The following is an 11,083-nucleotide window of genomic DNA, read 5'->3' as shown; positions in this document are numbered from 1 at the left end:
CACAATCCTACCACCGGCCTCAGCGGTCTGCCCTGCAGCAGCAGCTCCTTAGCTGCACTCAACGGGTGGCGTAGTCGTCCAACATCTACCGCTAATACAGCGCCACTTAGTCTGACTCCCTGGGCACGGACCGGGTCACCGCCACGAGACTACAACCCTCAACAGATCCGGCTCCGGGTAAGCTCCCGCGTGCGCAACGCAGCGCGACACAGGCCCAGGGGCGCGTCACATGGACCAGTGGCCATGTCTCTAATCATGGCCGCCGGACCAGAGCTCCGCAAATCTCCTACTACCTGAGGCATCTCCAGCACCTCTTTGATATATCCAAAGCGATATTATATGTGCTTCATGCCACAACGTAATTACATCTTGGGGGTACTAATCAGAAGGGGAGCATCTAGTAAAATGTGTGCAGTACTGTGGTCTGGCATCCACTGCCAGGGTCCAGCAAACATGTTTGTAGAACTTACTCTGGTTTCAGATGGGATGTCAAGCATGTCCACATAAATGTCTGACATCCACATTTTTTTTTTTACAATGTAATATAATTTAATTAATTTTTTTGCACTTTTTGCAAAAATCCCTTGTGTACACACATAAAAAACCCTTGATCTTGTGCAATAAATATATTTTAGGAGACTCGTGATGGCCTTGTTAGTCAGCACAACCTTGAAGAAGTTGCAGAAACAAATATATGTTGTACATATGTTCTAATTCAGTAATTGTATGAAAAATCTCATTATTACCATAGTCTTTTGGTAGAATGTTTGAAAATCCAACCATCTAGGTGACCATAAATTTTTGTTTAAATTTTGTATTTCCATTTTTTCCTCTTTGCTATTATTGTCATTATTATTATTATTATTGCTGTTTTGCAACTTTAAAAAAAAAAAAAATCTTTCTAGATGTGACCATGCAAGAAAATTACATTATTAATGCGGAAATAAGAATATTTCTTAATATCGGGGCTAACAACTGAATTTTGATTGCAGAAATCTCCCACAGTGGTTGTGATTTATCATTTAAATTACCAATGTTCTGCAAAAAAAAATTGCTATGACCCACTAAAAAGTTGGTCAAAATTGAAAATGATGTTCTTTTATTGCTAATTTTCTGTCCACAGAAAAAGCTTCTAATTTAAAATAAATAGTTCTGTGTTAGATTGCTCTGCTCCTTGGGGTTAAAAATGTTATAAATAGAAATTATTAATTTGTAGACGTCTCTTATAAGGCCTGGGAGGTGCAAGCGAATGCTGAAGCGAAAAAATGCAACCTGAAGCTTCCGGGTCCCAATACAAAATCTTAAACCAGGGACCGATGCAACTACATTTGTGTAAATTGGTTTAGCCCTTAAAAGTTTATTCCCAAAAAAACCCAACAATTTATGCCCTATTCACTGGATTGGGCATAATTTACTGATCGTTGGGGGTCTAACCGCTGGGACCCCTGTAGATTCCAGCAGCAGGATTTTAGAACTCCGAAAACAGTCCCGTCCTGAATGGAGCAAAGGTGTGCTTGCTCAGCTTCTGCTCCATTTATTGACTATGTTGAGTGCAGTACTCGGCTATTTCCTGCAGTCCCATAGACAATGAATGGACCGGAGGCCATGGAAGTGCACCTCCGCTACATTCAGGCCAACGCTGCAGTGCAAAGAACTGTACTCATGATCCTAAAGACCAATCTCGAAATCACTGGGGGACCCAGCGATCGGATCCTAGCGGATAGGAGACAACTTATTTAATAGAGAATGAAGCTTTAAAGAGTTATTTCCAAATTACATTTCTGATCTGTAAAGGTTCAAATGCTGGGACCCCCACCAATCAGAACAGAACAGATCAGATCTTAGCTATGGGGCGCAGTGTCTTATATGCATGGCATTTACTGATCCGTATATAAAGCAGGTGACTGATCGGCGATTGAAGGTAGGGCAATTTTAGGGGTAAAATGAGTCCAAATGGCAAAATATTCTGGTTTAGTTCATTGCTGTACTATGCGAAAACAAAACAAAATTATATTGAAGACTTTTTAATGAAATATGATTTTGATGCTGCATATTAACAATATATAGTGATATCATATGAGCAGTATATTACGGTATTGTTTTGGTCAGTGGCGTAACTACAATCCGATGGGAACCGGTGCAAAATTTGGACCTGAGCCCCATCCATATTGGTCAGATATATAGGCCTTTGTAGCCTTCTAGATCCTATAAATACATACCTGTTCATCTTACATGTAGTAATGTACCCATTCTGGCACCTTCCTGTAATATTATCCCCTGAACCCTTCTTGTAATAATGTTCCCTCATCCTGGCCCTTTCCTGTAATAATATTCCCCATCTTGGCCCCCTTTCTGTAATAATGCTCACCATCCTGGCCCTTTTCTGTAATAATATCTCCCTATCCTGGCCCCTTTATGTAATAATGTCCCCCGTCATGGCTGATTTCTATAATAATATCCCCCATCTTGGCCCTTTCTATAATAATGTCCCTCCTCCTGGCTCCCATCCTGTAATAATGTCCCTCATCATGGGCCTCTTCCTGGTATAATGTCCCCCATACTTTGCCTCTTCCTGTTATAATATCCCCTGTCCTGGGCTACTTCCTGTTACAATGTCCCCTTTCCTGGTATAATGTTCCCATCATGAGCCCTTAATTGCTATAATGTCCCCCATCCTGATCCCCTTCAAATAATAATGTCTCCCATCCTGTGCCCCTTCCTGGTATAATGTCACCTGTCCTGAACCCCTTACTGGAATAATATTGGCTATCCTGGCTCAGTCTTGTAACAATGTCCCCCATCCTGGTACAATGTATTCCACCAGGGGCACTTTCAAGGTATAATGTCCCCCATCCTATAACAATGTCCCCCATCCTTGGGCCCCTTCCTTGTATAATGACTCCACCCAAGGCCTCTTCCCTGTATATTGTACCCCATCCTGAGTGCCTTCCTTTTATAATACCCCCCATCATGGACTCCTTCCTTGTATAATGTCCCTTGTTCTGGACCCCTTCCCAGAATAATGCCCGTTTTGCTGGTCTTTTCCAACATATTAAAAAAAAAATAAGTAATTGATCCTACCTTCCTCCACTCCCACAATGTACAGCGTCCTCTTTTATAGCCTGGAGCTGACTTTGGCATGCCAGCCATGGGTGGCGCATGACGTCACTGCCATGCACTGCTTGTAAGGGGCACGCCACAGGGAGCAGGTGGGTCTCTGCGTCGCAATACACTGCAACTGAAGTTGCATCCAAGGATGCACATCCAGATGAAATATGCACGGGCCGGTCGCACTCTTTGCAACCGCGATCGTTACACCCCTGGTTTTGGTACTGTATAGCAGTATGAAGGTAGTAAAGAGAAATTGCCCCCCAAAAATATAGTTATTCCCATCCATATCATACAGGATAACTTGCTCATCACCAGGTGTCCAAATACTGAGACCCCCCAGGGTCTGGAGCAATTGGAAAGGGGCTTTGTTCATGCTCAACTTCTGTCCATTCATTGTCTACGTGACTACAGAAAATCGCCGGGCACTTGGCAGTCCCGTAGCCGAGCATACGGACCTCCTCACCATTCAGGTCAGGGTTGAAAAGCCCCATTCTTTGGGTTCCAGAGCCCGAATCTTGGGATTGCTGAAGTCCCTGTGGTCAGACCCCTAGCAATCCAAAATTTATCCTGTGGATATGGGATAACTTGATTCTCTGGAATTAAACCTTTGAGTGAACTGAAACTGGCCAAAAATGTCAAACAATAGAAATTAGGACAAATTTGCCTGTTAAACTGTCCCTGATTTTGGGTCACTCACTAATGAGAGGCATTTATATAATAACCGTGTACATAGGAATTACTATGTAAGCAATTCCCTGATATATTCTGACAACTCATTGTAGCACAAACCTCACAGGAGACGTACATGACCCTCAGCGGAGCCTTAGTGCTTGGTACATGGGTTTGTAACACGAGGTTCACAGATTTACAAGTTATAACCATGACCTGTCTTCCTATTTAGACTTTTACATCATTTTTTCAATAACGTTTGCATCAAGACGCAAATGACAGATGGCCCCTGGAGGATCCACGTCTGTGTTTTTTCTCTCGTGATGACAAAAGACCAAAGGTTCACAGTTTGCCCCGAGAAAGCAGGAAACACGAGGCGGCAGGACTAAGAATAAAAAACAGCGGCAAATCCAAGAGCAAGAAAACAAAGCTGTGCCGTGAACTTTGTCTTGTGGTGTTAGTGGGAGGCGATGGCGGGGCTGTTTGTATTGTCCTGTCACTGGTAGACTAGATGGATGAATGCTGTCTGCTGTCTGTCCACACAGACATGGAGGTAATACATTATAATGTCCAGTATCAGCCATGGAAGGATTTATAGACATTTAAGCTGGCTACTTAATTTGGTAGCCCAATGTCGGGCATTCGCTGTCAAAGATTTCTAGGCACCCAGGAGAAAACTAAGGTTGGGGAGAGGCCGGGCTCACAATCTCCATTCTAATTCATCGCAAAGGTGTTGGATGGGGTTGATGTCCGTGCACTGGCCGGTCATGTTCTTCCTGCCAAACTCCCCCAACCATGTCTGTGTGGAGCTTGTGCGCTGAGCACCATCATGAGGAACAGAAAAGGGTCTTCTCTAAACTGTTCCCACAAAACTGAAGCTACAATTGTCCAAAATGTCTTGTGCTGAAGTATTAAGATTTCACTTTACTGGAACTAAGGAGCTGAGGCCGACCCCTGATAACAGCCCATAGCATTATCCTCCTCTACCATCTGTACAGCGCACAATGCATTCAGGGGGTAACGTTCTCCTGGAATCACCAAACGCAAACTCCTCCATCAGATGCCACATAGAGAAGTGTGATCATCACTGCACAGAACACGTCTCCTCCAGAGTCCAGTCGTGGCAGCTTTACATCACTCCATCCGACGCATTGTGATTAGTGATATAAGGCTGCATGCAGCTGCTCGGCCATGTAGCTCCCGGCGGGGGTGCAGTGTTTGTACTGATGTTATACCAGAGGAGGTTCAGACTCTGCAGTTATGGAGTCAGCAGAGTGGTGGTGACTTTTCTGCCCTCTGCTCCTCAGAATTTGGCCCTACGGGGTCTCCACTTTGTGGCTGAGTTGCTGCGGTTCCTTCCACTTCTCAATAATATCACTCACAGGTGATGGGGTGATATTTAGGAGGAAGAAATGTCATGAACGGACTTGTTACACTGATGGCTCCTATTACAGGACCGCACTGGAATCAGTGAGCTCTGCACCACCGGTCGATCTGTCACATTAGTAAGGCAGATGGCATGGCAGGGGCCAGACGTGATGTGATGCTACTGAATGAGAGCTCACTGATTAAGACATGTGCCCCAATACTTTTGTCCATATAGTGCACATGTATAAGAAGGTGTATTAAAGAAAAAGATAACTGTACATAAAAAACCCCTATGAAAAGAAAACCTCACTAGACATGTCTTCTGTGCTCTCAGTGTGAAACTCTTCTCGATAAGATGGTGGCAAATAGAGGGGTATGCGACTAGCCATGCCCCTCAACCTCCTCCATTGAAATACGCTGTACCTTGGCCTGATTCCCCACGGTGTAAGTATAGGGAGGTGATCAAGTGTGTTTCAATTGAGAAGGCCAAATGATGTATCTGTTGAAGGAACCTAAGCACCACAAAAGAAAATGAGACTGTAGGTCTAGCTGCTGTGATAGTTTATTTTGATTTGGCAAGGAGACAAAAACAGGTATAGTCCAACGTTTTGACCAGGAGCGGTCTTTGTCAAGGACATCTGTTGCGAGTGAAGGTAGGCAGAAATCTTGTAGAGCAATAAGATGGTAAGACCTACAGTCTCATTTTCTTTTGTGGTACTGAGGTTCTTTCCTCAACAAGTCTGGACCACGACTCCCTTACTCAAGCACGTGATTTTTTTTAATAGGACAGTGTGCCGGACTTTCTCTTTCTCAAATGATGTATCTGGTCAAATGCCCCGTCATCTGCCAACTTATGGAAGACAATCCAGTATAGATGGCACAGAACATATGCTGAGTAAGCGGACCTGGCTTCAAAATGGTACAAACCTACACACAAGAGAACATTAGTAAGAACCCCCATATTGATATATTGCACAACTTCCCCTCTAATTGGGCTCATTTTAAATTTGTTTGAGAACTCTTTTATACGGCTTATGTGAGAACAGGAAAAATGTGCCTTTTTCTTTCCAAAACAGAACTACTCATGTCTAATGACTTATTCTGGTAATTGCACCTTGGACTGATACTTTAAGGGGGCTAGTCACCAGGTCAAAAGTGGCTTGTTTTTTGTCTTATTTTATTTCTACTGCTCCCTTGAGTATTCTGCTTTTTGTATTTTTTAAATCCGTCATACGGTTCCAGATATATGAGCCTTTTTATTTAGTGCTCAATAGGGCGTGGCTCACAGGATAATAATGAGCCACGCCCTATTGATAATAAAGAATAATAAAGACACGCCCTAGAGGATCTGGTGAGACATGCCCTCTTGTAAAGGCCATAAAAACTTACACTAAATAAAAAGGACCATATCTCCAGAACCATATGGCGGATTGACAAAAAATATATATAGAGTACTCAGGGGAGCAGCGGGAATAAAATAAGAGCAAAAACTGGACATTTTTGACTTGATGACTGGTATTCTTTAAATATATCTGAGCTGCAATACCACATATAGCCTAGGCACATGGGAGGCGCTATTTCTGGGGGGGGGGGAAGTTCTTTACAATTTTATAAAATTGCCCAAATGATGCCAGCATTAACTTGTTCAGTAGATTGCTTTGTGACTTGATCTGTAGCATGGCGGCAGTGGCGTGGAAACGTCTGCTCTGATTGATAGAGTGCTACTCATTATCTTCTCGTTTCTCTTCATGTTGTAATAGACACAAGCCAGAGGAGCCGAGCACCAGGCTGAATAACAAGAGGTAAATTCTATGTTTTTCCACTTCACTGATCCCAACCTCTGTTGGGGTTTTTTTTTTTTTTTTGGTGCAAGCAGCTGCAGGTGCCTCAAGTCAGCCAGATCTATTTGTCTGCAATGTCATCCATGTTTACTTGCGGCAGTGGACTTTAAATCCTGTCAGTATGCCAATCCGAGGGGCCGCCAGGCACTGCAGCTGACAGTCAAATCTGCACCGCTGAATCCTTCTTGTGGAAAAAAAAAGGCTAAAGAGGTTAATACACTCAAGAAAGGATAAACACAGCAGCTGTTATGGCTTCTAATATTTAATGTCATTATCAAATAAAATACAACAAGTCCGAAGAAACGCCATTCTGCTGCCTCCAGATCACACCGGATGATGGTGGACGGAATCATCCATGGACGTATATTATCTCTAGCTGGATTCTTCCTTTTTGGATATATTTTCCCAAACTTTAATTTTTTCGTCTTTAACTTTCGTCAAAACAGCCGTATAAGGGCTCGTTCATGGTAAAAGTTTTGATTGCCACTTACTAAATTTACCTAATAAATCTTCTGAAGAACTAAAAATGTAAAAAAATTCTTTGTGGGCGGAAATAGTTCACTTTGCAGTAAAATTAGTAATAATGAAATAATAGTTTCATTTATATAGCGCCAACATATTCCTCAGCACTTTACAATTAAGATTGACCGGCTATTTTTATTCTGCAAGTCAAAATGATTAGGATGATACCAAATTTGTTATCGTTTTGTTCTTTTGTTGCTTTTTTTAATCTTTTTGATTGCTTTTATATATCGCTTTTTTGATTACTTTTTCTTATTTTTTTTATGGGGACCAGATGACAAAAAATGTAATTTTTATTAAAAAAATTGCATTTACCGTAAATTTTTTGTAATAGCTTTCACTACATGGAAAACATAATCTGAAAATATTATTCATTTATATTTTAAAAGTTAACATTTATATGAAGATACCAATTTAATATCTAATTTAATATTTAAATAAATATTTAAAAAAAATATATATATATATACAGTACAGACCAAAAGTTTGGACACACCTTCTCATTTAAAGATTTTTCTGTATTTTCATGACTATGAAAATTGTACATTCACACTGAAGGCATCAAAACTATGAATTAACACATGTGGAATTATATACTTAACAAAAAAGTGTGAAACAACTGAAAATATGTCTTATATTCTAGGTTCTTCAAAGTAGCCACCTTTTGCTTTGATGACTGCTTTGCACACTCTTGGCATTCTCTTGATGAGCTTCAAGAGGTAGTCACCGGAAATGGTCTTCCAACAATCTTGAAGGAGTTCCCAGAGATGCTTAGCACTTGTTGGCCCTTTTGCCTTCACTCTGCGGTCCAGCTCACCCCAAACCATCTCGATTGGGTTCAGGTCTGGTGACTGTGGAGGCCAGGTCATCTGGCGTAGCCCCCCATCACTCTCCTTCTTGGTCAAATAGCCCTTACACAGCCTGGAGGTGTGTTTGGGGTCATTGTCCTGTTGAAAAATAAATGATGGTCCAACTAAACGCAAACTGGATGGAATAGCATGCCGCTGCAAGATGCTGTGGTAGCCATGCTGGTTCAGTATGCCTTCAATTTTGAATAAATTCCCAACAGTGTCACCAGCAAAGCCCCCCACACCATCACACCTCCTCCTCCATGCTTCACGGTGGGAACCAGGCATGTAGAGTCCATCCGTTCACCTTTTCTGCGTCGCACAAAGACACGGTGGTTGGAACCAAAGATCTCAAATTTGGACTCATCAGACCAAAGCACAGATTTCCACTGGTCTAATGTCCATTCCTTGTGTTCTTTAGCCCAAACAAGTCTCTTCTGCTTGTTGCCTGTCCTTAGCAGTGGTTTCCTAGTAGCTATTTTACCATGAAGGCCTGCTGCACAAAGTCTCCTCTTAACAGCTGTTGTAGAGATGTGTCTGCTGCTAGAACTCTGTGTGGCATTGACCTGGTCTCTAATCTGAGCTGCTGTTAACCTGCGATTTCTGAGGCTGGTGACTCGGATAAACTTATCCTCAGAAGCAGAGGTGACTCTTGGTCTTCCTTTCCTGGGGCGGTCCTCATGTGAGCCAGTTTCTTTGTAGCGCTTGATGGTTTTTGCAACTGCACTTGGGGACACTTTCAAAGTTTGCCCAATTTTTCGCACTGACTGACCTTCATTTCTTAAAGTAATGATGGCCACTCGTTTTTCTTTACTTAGCTGCTTTTTTTCTTGCCATAATACAAATTCTAACAGTCTATTCAGTAGGACTATCAGCTGTGTATCCACCTGACTTCTGCACAGCACAACTGATGGTCCCAACCCCATTTATAAGGCAAGAAATCCCACTTATTAAACCTGACAGGGCACACCTGTGAAGTGAAAACCATTTCCGGTGACTACCTCTTGAAGCTCATCAAGAGAAAGCCAAGAGTGTGCAAAGCAGTCATCAAAGCAAAAGGTGGCTACTTTGAAGAACCTAGAATATAAGACATATTTTCAGTTGTTTCACACTTTTTTGTTAAGTATATAATTCCACATGTGTTAATTCATAGTTTTGATGCCTTCAGTGTGAATGTACAATTTTCATAGTCATGAAAATACAGAAAAATCTTTAAATGAGAAGGTGTGTCCAAACTTTTGGTCTGTACTGTATATACATAATATTTTTCAACTATTTTTTACACATTTTTAAAAAAATGCAAAACTGTTTTGCAGCTGTTTTTTTTTAAAGTCACCCTAGAGAAATTGAACCTGCGATTCCATAAACCTGCCATTGCGGTAACACAGCTGGTACCCAACGTGTATGACTGCATACACTGGGACTGGACATCTGGACATCTGACATACATATATGTCGATAAAGAAAAATATGGTTCCATTCTTCCTAAATAGCGTTTACAGGTGGTGGCCGGCGTTGCAAATCGGATCCATTAAAGTGAATTGAGTTGCGTCTCACGTCAGGAGAGCCGAAGGCCAGTCCGAGGATTGCGATGTGATCCTCGCACGAGTACCGTAATACTGCCTTCTGACTGCACCCTTACAATCACTATATCAACACAAGGCACATAAAACTAACACCTTCTGCGCCCTAGACCACTAGTAATGCTGGGATCGACTCTGCACTATACTTAGACAGCCCTTTTGGAACTTTTTTTTTGTACTTAAATATTTGTATTTTGGGCTAAAAATAATTTTTGCAATTGAGTTTCATTAAAAATTTTGCATTGTACGCCTCCTATAGCTTATGATGTGTTGTTTATTGTTGGGTGCAGAATGAGTTAACTAAGAATCAATCAGTGAGCTCATTCTAATGGAAGAGTTTGTATCTCTTTTATCTGGATTTTTCCTGATCTACTCTGGCCTGATTTATGACTACAGAACACATCAAAGTAGAGCTGAACTTTGATGTGGTCATAATCAGTGGTGCATAGTTAGTCTCTTGCTAAATGGGTGGCATGAAGCAGAATGGGCTCTAATGGCACATTGCTGTTAACTACTGTTATGGATCCTCTAGTAGAAAGTAGCCTGGTGTAGCATGAGACAAGGTGCGAGTTGTTGCCTTAATGTGGACTTAAAGGGGTTTTCCCACAAACAAAAGTTCGTTTTAATCAATAGATCTTGGATTAATAGTAAGTTCCAGAATTGGATGTGTTTACATAAAATGTTCCTGTGCTGAGATAATCTTATAAATGTGCCCCTGCTGTGTATTGTGTATTGTGTAATGGCTGTGTCTGACCAGGCAGGAACATGTTTAGTTGTTTAATTAGGGGGGTTGCATCATTACTGTCATTTTATCTCCTTTAGGGCTCAGTCAGACGGCCGTATTACTCGTGCGAGGATCACATCGCAATCCTCGGACTGGCCATCAGCTCTCCTGGCCAACGTCTCATTTGCACATGAAATATCAAATGTGACTGTGGTGTAACTGAAAACCGTAAAAGGCCACAGAACCCAACAAAATGGATTTTTCATGTATGATTTTTCCCTAAATTTTATAAATGTAGTTATTTGACACTGATTGGAAGAATTATTTAGCCACTGTATGACGGTATTTTTCAGTGACCATATGGCAGTATTATTTAGCCATTGGATGTTGATATTTATTCTGTCACTGAATTGTACG

At 41.7% G+C, this 11,083-nt stretch overlaps 1 long non-coding RNA gene across 1 annotated transcript; it reads left to right on the top strand.

Annotated features, from left to right (window-relative positions):
• The first annotated feature begins 4,226 nt into the window (after positions 1-4,226).
• Positions 4,227-7,526, top strand: LOC141258298 (uncharacterized). The gene is made up of 3 exons (XR_012318275.1): positions 4,227-4,333; positions 5,934-6,095; positions 6,909-7,526. It is a non-coding gene; the product is annotated as an uncharacterized lncRNA (long non-coding RNA).
• The last annotated feature ends 3,557 nt before the right edge of the window (positions 7,527-11,083 follow it).

The sequence above is a fragment of the Phyllobates terribilis genome, unplaced genomic scaffold (assembly GCF_046119375.1).
Source record: "Phyllobates terribilis strain yellow unplaced genomic scaffold, ASM4611937v1 Scaffold_3__8_contigs__length_932513732, whole genome shotgun sequence".
In the NCBI taxonomy this organism is placed as follows: domain Eukaryota; kingdom Metazoa; phylum Chordata; class Amphibia; order Anura; family Dendrobatidae; genus Phyllobates; species Phyllobates terribilis.
This window is presented reverse-complemented; position numbering and strand designations above follow the sequence as displayed.